Source organism: Triticum urartu, chromosome 1 (genome assembly GCF_003073215.2).
Source record: "Triticum urartu cultivar G1812 chromosome 1, Tu2.1, whole genome shotgun sequence".
Classification (NCBI taxonomy): domain Eukaryota; kingdom Viridiplantae; phylum Streptophyta; class Magnoliopsida; order Poales; family Poaceae; genus Triticum; species Triticum urartu.
In genome coordinates this window covers 568,356,285-568,366,862 of record NC_053022.1, presented here as the reverse complement: position 1 = coordinate 568,366,862, position 10,578 = coordinate 568,356,285, and the positions used below count along the sequence as shown (strand labels likewise).

Below are 10,578 nucleotides of genomic sequence, written 5' to 3'. Positions count from 1 at the left end.
CCCATGTTTCTTAGTTTTGCTCAGTTTTGCCCTTGTCGGCCTGAAATAGGCACAAAAAAACACACAAACCAAAACCACAATAACTTAAGCATCCAAGCTTCAAATAAGACGAAGCCAATGTTGTTCGAAATATAAGGACAAGCACTATCCAACAATACATAGAGTTTTATACTGAACTCAATAAAGAACTGAGCTGAGTTTTCTACTGGCGCAAAACTGACCACAACTAAGAAACCAAGGACACGAAAATGGAAAGCCCAAACAAATAACATCAGCAAACACTTCACCAGTTTTACTTACATAGTATACATGGCCTTGTGTCTTCTCTATAAGAAAACAGGGCATGCCAAGAGGAAGAAAATTACGCAGACATTTCCCTATCATGCACGTATGTAGAGGGATCAAACAACGTGACCACGTAGGAGGTCTTTCAAAGTAGTCGCACCAGTTCCAACGTGCAAACTAGTGCAGTTAATATATGCATGCATGTATGCATATGCACGCATTGGTCCCTGCATGCGCGCCCGTGGCGTATATGGATGCATATGCACGTACGTACTGGTCCCTGCAGCATGCGCGCGGCATCTTTTCTGCACACCGGGTCTTATGGTTAGGACTTGTAGGTCGTATGCATTCACACGTACATGAGTCCAACTCCAATCCTGTTCCACACAGCTAAGAACGTACGCGCTGTGTCTGGCTTCACTCGTGTGATTTGTACTACGTATGCAATGCACACCGAGCATCTTAGCAGCTGGCCTACATGTGGTAGTGCTGAGGCAGCATCCTTAATTTGTCTCCTGATGCTATGGTTTCTGGAACAATTGCTGCAGAAGAACTGGCTGCTGACAGCGGCCTATACGGCTATACCATGCACGTATACTAACTCGATCTATATAAGATGCGATGGGCTGAATGGCCTTGCACTACAGATTACCAGTGTTGATATCCAGCGCTGCATTTTCAGGAGGTTTAGCTATATCTTTTTTTTTGCGAGGAGGTTAGCTATATCGTTAGTGGATCGATCGAATCGTTGGCCGGCGTGCTGCTATGACGTCCACAGACAGGGAGATCAGCATCTGCAGCATCCAGGTGGCGGCGGGCAAGCTGGACGTTGAGCTGGCCGGGTGTACGCTGTCTCGGAGAGCGCTTGAGGTTCACGATGAGACGCCGTGCTCCCTCCCGGCCTCGCCGTCGGGGCATCACCTCGCACGGGTCGATGTCGACCATACCTTAAAGCCGTCACTTCTGATCAGAGGCGGTGGTGAGGGGCCGGTGGTGCCGCGGCGGAGCGACGGCATCTTGGAGTGGGACTGGCAGCTCGACCACTTGAGGACCTTCTGTAGCCATCGCGAGTGGCAACTCTCTGGTCTCCGCGGGTTGGTGTCGCACGAAAAGCCGGCGGCCGACATCGAGCGCGGAACCGTGTCCAAGATCTTCGAGGCGGACACCAACGAGGGTGACAATGTTCCCTCCGCCGACTGCTACTTCGACGCCCTTGAAGGCCCCGAGCTCGAGACCCTTCACGTATGGTAACATGCATTCCAAATATGTATTCCAGTAACTTGTAGAAAAATTAACCTAGCTCTAATTGTGAAGTTTTTGTAATTCACTTTTCTTACCAACGCCATGGATGGTCGTCTCTAAGACTCTAACAATGGTGTGAATGTACATGTAGTCAACGGAGATTGCAATGTTGCCAGAAGACGAGCGGTGGCCGTTCCTTCTCCGGTTCCCGATCAGCATGTTTGGGATGTGCCTCGGACTGAGCAGCCAGGCTATGTTGTGGAAGACGCTCGTCTCTAAGACTCTAACAATGGTGTGAATGTACATGTAGTCAACGGAGATTGCAATGTTGCCAGAAGACGAGCGGTGGCCGTTCCTTCTCCGGTTCCCGATCAGCATGTTTGGGATGTGCCTCGGACTGAGCAGCCAGGCTATGTTGTGGAAGACGCTCGTCTCTAAGACTCTAACAATGGTGTGAATGTACATGTAGTCAACGGAGATTGCAATGTTGCCAGAAGACGAGCGGTGGCCGTTCCTTCTCCGGTTCCCGATCAGCATGTTTGGGATGTGCCTCGGACTGAGCAGCCAGGCTATGTTGTGGAAGACGCTCTAGTTGGAGGCCTCCATGGCATTCCTCCATGTGCACCCCGCTGTCAACCACATTCTTTGGTGGCCCTCACCGTCATCACCTCCATCATCTACCTTCTCAAGATTGTGCTCTACTTTGATGCCGTCCGCGGTGAGTTCCATCACCCGTTCCGCGTCAACTTCTTCTTCGCACCCTGCATCACCTGGCTCTTTCTTATCAAGTGCTTGCCTTGCCCAAATTGGGAGATCCACCAAGTTGTCTGGTATCTCCTTATGGCGCCGATCCTCTGCCTCGACCTCAAGATCTACGGCCAGTGGATGTCCAGTGGTGATCGCTGGCTCTCCAAAGTGGCCAACCCATTGAACCACCTTGCCATCGTCGGCAACTTCATCGGTGGGGAACTCGGCACCAGGATGGGTCTCCAGGAGTTGCCCATCTTTTTTTTCGCAGTCGGGCTAGCACACTACATTGTGCTCTTCGTAACCCTCTACCAGCGGCTTCCCACTAATACGTAGCTCCCTAAGGAACTCCATCCAATCTTCTTCCTCTTCGTTGCCGCACCAAGCAATGCCTCAATAACTTGGGCGACAATCTCCGATGAGTTCAACCATTGTGCGAAGCTCCTTTATTTTCTTTCAATGTTCCTCTTTGGATCCCTGGTGGTATGCTTAAATTTGTTCAGAGGGATCCGATTCTCATTGGCGTGGTGGGCCTACACATTCCTGATGACTAGCATTGCACTAGCCACTGTTCTATATGCATCAAAGGTGAATAATATCTTGACCCAAGCACTAGTGGTCGGGCTGGCAGGGATCGCCACCGTCACTGTCATCGGCGTCCTGGCGAGCACCGTGTACCACGCCTTCGTTCTTGGGGACCTATTCCCCAATGACGTGTCCATCGCCATCATAAGGTAGAGGCCAAGTTCAGCAAGGTCCTCGTGTACCTCCGCTCATCCAGTCCTGACCAAGGCCTTGTCTAGAAATTTGAGGGGCCGATGCTATGAGATCCGAGAGAAGAGTTAAGATAATTGAAGCAGCGACAATCTGTTGTTGTTGTTTTGTTAGTTCTACTCTTAAATATTTTGCACCACCCATTGAATTCATGTATTCATTTCTTAGCTTTGCACCTAGTCATGTTATAAATGTTGTTGGTCTCACTTTGTAATGGAATTCTTGATATGCATGTATATACATGCACATAAGAGCATCTCCAGCCGCGCCCTCAACAAGGCCCCCAGGCGACTTTTGGCCGCCGGCGTCAAAAAATCGGCCAAGTCGCGCCCCCAAGGGTCCAATTTTCGCCGGCTCGGGCCGAAATTGGCGCCGGCGGACCCAACCCAAACCCGGCGCGCTGGGGGGCGCTCGGAGGCGCCGGGCGAATCGTTTTTGGCGCGAAAGAGCCGCGGCCCTCCGTGCCAGCGACTCGTCTCACTTCTCGCCGCTTCGTCGTCCTCATTGCCTCGTTTTCCGCGGCGAATCAATGCCAAAGCTGCCGCGCGCTGCCGTGCCGGTCAGCCTCCGCCATTGATGCCTCACGGGCGGCGCAGTGAAGGCGTGACGACGCGCGTCCCCGCGCATGCCACACATAGACGAGGCGGCCACGCGTGCTCGCGTCGCCTCCGCCTATATAAGCCGAGCCCAGTGCGCCGGCGGCACGCACAGAGTCTCCACCGCCAACGCGCCCTCTCTCCCCCTTCCTCCCTCTCCCCACGCTGTCCCAGTTCATAGAAATGGCCGAATGATTCCCAGGCGACGGCGTGGCGGCGAACGGCTTCGGCTGCCGCCACCTTCACGAGGACGAAGCTCGGCTCCTCTTCGAGGCCGAGTACCCGGTCCCGCCGGACATGCGGGTGCCCGGGGCGTGGAGAATCAGCGCCGGCGGGGTCCTGGTGCCACCACCGTCCACCGGGGCGGCGCGTCGTGCGGAGATCGCGCGTATCCGCGCCTCTCCGCCGCGGGCGGCGAGGGAGGGGCCGTGCTACGTCCCCGACAGCCCGCTCTGGGAGCCGTACTTCCGCCGCCGTCACGCCGAGCAGCTCGAGGCCACCAACGGCGTCGTGCCGTCCGGCAGGCTCAACTCCGAGGGGCGGCGCCGATGGTGGGGCGTGCCCGGCCGCACGCTGGAGGCCGTCCTCGAGTACATCGAGGGCGGCAACACGCCGAGGCTGAAGTACCCCTCCCCCCCTCCCCCGTCTGGGCCCTGGAGGAGATCGCCGCCCGCAAGCGTGGGCGCGAGGACGAGCACGGCATCGTGATCCTCGACAGCGATGACGACGAGGACGCCGCCGGACCGTCCAACCCGCCGCGCCAACCGGGGGAGGGTTGCAGCAGGGACAGCGGCCACGACGGAGGTGACGGTGACGACGACGACGGCAACGACTACACGCGGTTCTACAGCCTCCTCGGCATGTAGAACTGCAAGGGCGGCAGCCGGCGAGGAGCGGCGAGGCGAGCGAGACGGTGGGCGGGCCTAGTAGTGTGTTTTTTCTTTTGTAAAATACTTTAAATATGTATGAGCGGGCGTGTTTGCGCCGTGTTTGGTTGAATTTGGTTTGAAGTCGCTGAAATATGCATGAACTCTCCATGTTTGTGCCGTTCAAAAAAATCCCGTGGGCGCCGCGACTGGATGGCATCACACCCCCAGCGCGTGTTTTGCGCCGGTGCGCTCCTAGGGGGCGATTTTTAGCGCCTCCTGGGGGGCCAACGGCTGGAGATGCTCTAAGTGAAGGTACACTACTACATAAATGGAATTCTTGATATGCATGTATATACGTGTGCCAAGTCAAATTATGAATTACAATAAAAATACCTCCAAAACTCTTGCAATGGTGTTGAAGAGAGTTCACAGCATATGTAATTTCTTCCTAGAGTACCTTTTCGTATATGTTCCATTCAATGCAAAGTAAGCCCTCACTAGATCATTATGACCCTTCACCCCATCTCGATGGAATCTGGATGTGCCTAATCTAAGAAATAAGCCTCGGTCTCCCAAAATCATCGTCTCGAATGATCATGGATGCCTCAAAATCTTCATCCCTCTTCCTCCTCTAATGAAGAATGATTGAAGTGCATCTCCCAAAACCTCTTCACCCACATTGGAGGGTTCCATGGTTAATTTGAGATTGTAATCAGCAAAAACAGAGAAAAAGGGGGGAAACCATTGGGGCAATTTGTCGAACACCTTATGTACATAGGGTGTGCGAGCCACAATGCCCGGTGATGCGGTGTTGGGCGGTTGTCGCCGGCGGTAGCTTGAGGCGGGTTGGGGCTGATAGGAGCATGGGCGCTAGACCAAATTTGCTAAGATCTGCTGTGTTCATAGGAAAATGGGCTAGAGGTTAAGATATGAGGGATGGAAAGCTAGATTTTACGTGAATTAAAGGTTTAATGGAAGGTCTAGATGGGGCTTAGGGCATCTCAAACCAATCCCTCATAACTTAATCCCTCAACCTATCTCTCATCCTTTAATTCCTCATTTTTAGGGATAATTATTTTGTCCATCTAGCCGATCCCTCAAAAACTTTGTGCAAACAATTCAAATAAATGCACCACATTGCAAAACAAATATAAACAATTCAAATGCACCACAACATAATTCAGCTATGAGCATAAATAAACTTCACCTAATCCAATAAAATATTAAAACATATCATAATTTGTGCCAATAGACACCGAATGAAGAAGTTCATTAAAACAATTCATTAAAAACTTGATGAAACGAAAGCCATCATAATTCACAAGGGGCTCACACACTCGCTCCATCATCGCCGGCGCCACCATTGCTGACGTCGCCATCATTGATGCCGCGATCACTGCTGCAGCTATCAACATTGCCTCCGCGACCACCAAATGACTTAGCCAAGATGTCCTCATGAGTTAACTCCCAATATTGGCTTGCCCTCTCATCCATCTTGCTAGGATCCATGATTGTGTCACACTCCTCAGGAACTCTCTTGTTCATATGTTCCTCGACCTCCAATGCAAGTCTCGGCTCCTCGATCTCCATCTTGTTTTTTCCTTGCTCTTCGATGCAAGCCTTTGCACCTCAATTTCAAGCCTTCTTTCTTCCACTTGCACCTTTCTTCCTTAGTCGTCACCTTTGCCTTCCACCTCACCTTCCTCATCGTTTTCATATCGTAGAAACAAGTCAACTTCTTCTCATTTCAGTCGGCTGCCAATGCTATCATTTTCTCAAGTGACACAATAAATTCTTCCGAAAAAATCCATGCTTCTTCGACGTCTTTGCATTTTTTGTCAAACATGACATGTTTGCGGAGTGGATGGATTCTCTACGAATTCATCATCAACAACAACGGTGTTAAGCCTATGCCTCTTCGGTGGGGTTTCATAGTTCCTTCTTGGCCACTTCTCATTTCCTACAAGAGCAATCTCGCAATGATGTAAATATAAGCCTTTGTCACTTTCGTTATTGTTCTTTTTCTCGTAAAGAGCTTGAATGATGGGCTCATACTCGTTGATGGCACTCCACTCAACGGTGCTAGGTTGAATTGACTAACACATCCGAACCACCAGTTACACTGATCTTGGATGACACTCCATTGATGAGAGAGAGAACCGACTCTCCACATGGCTACCATATACTCCTCGAACCGTGACCAAATTTTTTCCTTCGTTAGATCGTCCCCGATCGTGGCCTCAAGATAGATATTCATCCAAGCATCACACAAAGCAAGATCTTTCTCGGTCTTGTAGTTCCATGGCCTAAGCTTCCTTCTTATTGTTTTCGTGTCCGTCTCCTCTACCTCCTCACAGGGCCATCTCCAAGAATTCAGGGCCCCGGTGCGAAATGTAAAATGGGGCCAATTTTTTTCAAAACTCATATAATTAAAGTGTCCTCTATCTGAATTATAGAACTCCAAGAATATGTTATTTCGTCTAACAGTTAGTATCAGTTATTAATACTAAAAAATTAAACGTAGTATAAAAATAAGTTGGCCAATAGAAAAACAATTACAAAATTGCATTGAGTAATGACACACTTACTAAGAGGATAGGGTTGAAGTTTATCGTTATGGATAGTTGTAAGGGCATCTACAGATGGTCTCCTCAGATTTGGCTCCTCAAATGTCCACAGACGCGTCCGGTCAATGTCTGAGCGTGTTCGTTTTAAGCCATCATTTCTATATGCATGCAACCATGTTCCCACATTGACCCCAAATTGTATGGCCACTTGCATATAATTGCCAGGATGGAGAGTGATAGAGAGAAAAGAGAAATAATACAAAACGAGAAAAGGTGGTTCGGGGTGGGCCGCGTCCTAGGTGGCGAATTCTCATCAAGTTTATTTGATCCACGTTAAATCTGTGTCTCTCATTTTTTTATTTGATCTAGTTTTACTTAATAAGAGGCTTAATTCCTCAAACCAAAAGATTTTCCTCATATATGACTTTTGAGGGGATCGGATAGAGATGCTTTCTTTTTTCCCAAACCACCAAATTATAGGGGATTAAAGACTATTGAGGAAGGTCTAGAGCTGCTCTTAGATGTATCGTTTTCCTTGGGCAGAGACGCGAAGTCATAAACCACGCTGTAATGAGAGAATTTGAGGATGTTTTTTTTGCTCGTTTGCTTGCTTCAAAGACTATATATGGCCATTTTGGTAAGAGCCTCTCTTTGCAACGCATGAACATCTCCCAAGCCATTCCTGCGGAAAAAAAATTGAGCTCCTGTTCCATCACCATGGAACCGATTCTCATACCCCCTAATATAGAGCTAGCTACACCGAGATTTGGCTCCTCAAATGTCCACGAATGTGTTTGGTCAGTGTCCGAGCGTGTCCGTTTTAAGCCCTCATTTCTGTATGCATGCAACCATGTCCTCACTTTGATCCCAAATTGTCTAGGCACATGCATATAATTGCTGGGGATGGAGAGTGATAGAGAGAAAAGAGAAATAATACATAAAAAGAATAGGTGGTCTGGGATGGGCCGCGTCCTAGGTGACGAATTGACCAGGCGCATCTATAGTAGAAAAATGGTCAAACGTGAAGCACATTAGTGCCGGTTTGAATTTGAGCCAGCACTAATCTGTACATTAGTGCCGGTTCCAACGGCTAGTTGGGCCGCTCTCATTAGTACCGGTTCGTGGCAAACCTTTAGCACCGGCTCGTGCCACGAACCGGTACTAAAGTGAGTGGTGGCAGGATGTTGTCAGTCTGGGGCCCCTCCAGCACCTTTAGTACCGGGTCGTATCACGAACCGGTACTAAAGGTCGTCCTACATAGACCCTTTGTCCACCCGAGCTCGCTCTGTTCTTCCCCTTTCCCCTCTCCTCTCTGTTCTTTTCCCTCTTCCTCTTAAGCTCATCACACTTTTTCCTTTCATCTCTCATTGCTAGATTAGCTCATGCAATGCTTTATATAGTGATTGATTTTTGAGTTTAATAATTTGGGAGGAATTATATATATGTGCTAGTATTTGATTTATATGCAATTTGAGGTCAAAAATAACACTTAGTTTTGCATATGTAGGTGTGGCTTACTTAGTACCTTCTAAATCTCCGTCATAACCACCATCGATCGCTCGCAACGTCCCGTCGCCGGCACCACCTTGTGGTGAGCCTCTTGTTCATGAAGTTTTATATAAAAAAAATGATGTTTGTGTGATTTGGATATATAGTTACTCGTATAATTATCTTACCCATACGTTGTTTGTTATGCATAGTGCCATGGTTTTGATATCCGTTCCCGTCGGCCCTCGTCCGGGTTATGATTTGGATGTGGTATATTCTCTTTTAAAACTATTCATTGCATTTCGTGTTTATGACAAATTATGCCCATCAAGTTGACATAGATATTTGTATGTAGGAGGTAGTTGAACCCGAAATTCCAACCGACCCTATTGTCGAGAGGTTAAATTTAGTTGAAAGAGAAAACGAGGATTTGAAGGAAAAATTAAAAAGAATTGAGGGGAGAAGATGGAATTGGAGTTGCATGTTGCCGATGTCGTCGATGATCACAAGATTAAGATGGAGAAAATGCGCTTGAAGATTAGAAAGATTAGAAAATATGACATTCATAGTGAGGCTTGGTATCATTATGCTGTTGGATCAATTGTTATCTTAGTTGCGATCTTGATCGCATTTGTTGTTGCATTTAAATTCTTTAGCTAGAGTTATTTGTTTGTTGCATTTAAGTGTTGTATGATCTTTATATATGAACTTTATGTATTGTATTAATTTGATGTTTTCGGTGCTGTGTATTGAAGATGAGCCAGCAATGGATGTACGATGACCGATGCTCTCCCGAGTTCATTAATGGCATGCGTACTTTTCTGCTTGCGGCTGAGGCAAACAAGCGAGCGGATGGTTTTATGCATTGTCCATATGCTGGCTGTAAGAATGGTCGCAATTACTCTACGTCAAGAACCATTCACGTCCACCTGTTTGAGTCCGATTTCATGCCCCACTATAATGTTTGGACCAAGCATGGAGAAAGAGGGGTTATGATGGAAGACAATGAAGAAGAAGAGGACGACGACAGCTATCCTGGCCATGGGTTCCCTGAATACGATGATACAACAATGAAGGAAGAAGCTGAGCCAGTAATGCGGGAAGAAGCTGAGCCGGCAATGCGGGAAGAAGCTGAAGAAGAGGCATCAGATGAGCCCGTTGATGATCTAGGTCGGGCCATTGCCGATGCAAAGAGAAACTGCGCAAGTGATTTGGAGAAGAAGAAGTTGCAGCGCATGTTAGAGGATCACAAAAAATTGTTGTAACCGAATTACGTAGGTGACAAGAAAAAGCTGGGCACCACACTGGAATTGCTGCAATGGAAGGCAGAGAATGGTGTATCTGACAAGGGATTTGGAAAGTTGCTGGTAATGATAAAGGATATGCTTCCAAAGGATAACGAATTGCCCGAGAGTATGTACCAAGCAAAGAAGGCTGTCCGCCCTCTAGGGTTAGAGGTGCAGAAGATACATGCATGCCCTAATGATTGCATCCTCTATCGCGGTGAGTACGAGGATTTGAACGCTTGCCCGGTATGCGGTGCATTGCGCTATAAGATCAGCCGCGATGACCCTGGTGATGTCGAGGGCGAGCGCCCCAGGAAGAAGATTCCTGCCAAGGTGATGTGGTATGCTCCTATAATACCACAATTGAAACGTTTGTTCCAAAACAAAGAGCATGCCAAGGCGATGCGATGGCACAGAGAAGACCGTAAGAAAGACGGAAAGTTGAGAGTACCCGCTGACGGGTCGCAGTGGAGAAAAATCGAAATAAAGTACGGGAAGGAGTTTGCAGATGACGCAAGGAATGTATGGTTTGGTCTAAGCGCAGATGGCATTAATCCTTTTGGGGAGCAGAGCAGCAACCATAGCACCTGGCCTGTGACTCTATGTTTGTATAACCTTCCTCCTTGGTTGTGCATGAAGCGGAAGTTCATTATGATGCCAGTGCTCATCCAAGGCCCTAAGCAACCCGGCAACGACATTGATGTGTACCTAAGGCCATTAGTTG

The 10,578-nt window shown here is 48.5% G+C and overlaps 1 pseudogene; it reads left to right on the top strand.

Annotated features, from left to right (window-relative positions):
• The first annotated feature begins 1,050 nt into the window (after nt 1-1,050).
• Nucleotides 1,051-3,077, top strand: LOC125539964 (annotated as a pseudogene).
• Nucleotides 3,078-10,578: the final 7,501 nt, after the last annotated feature.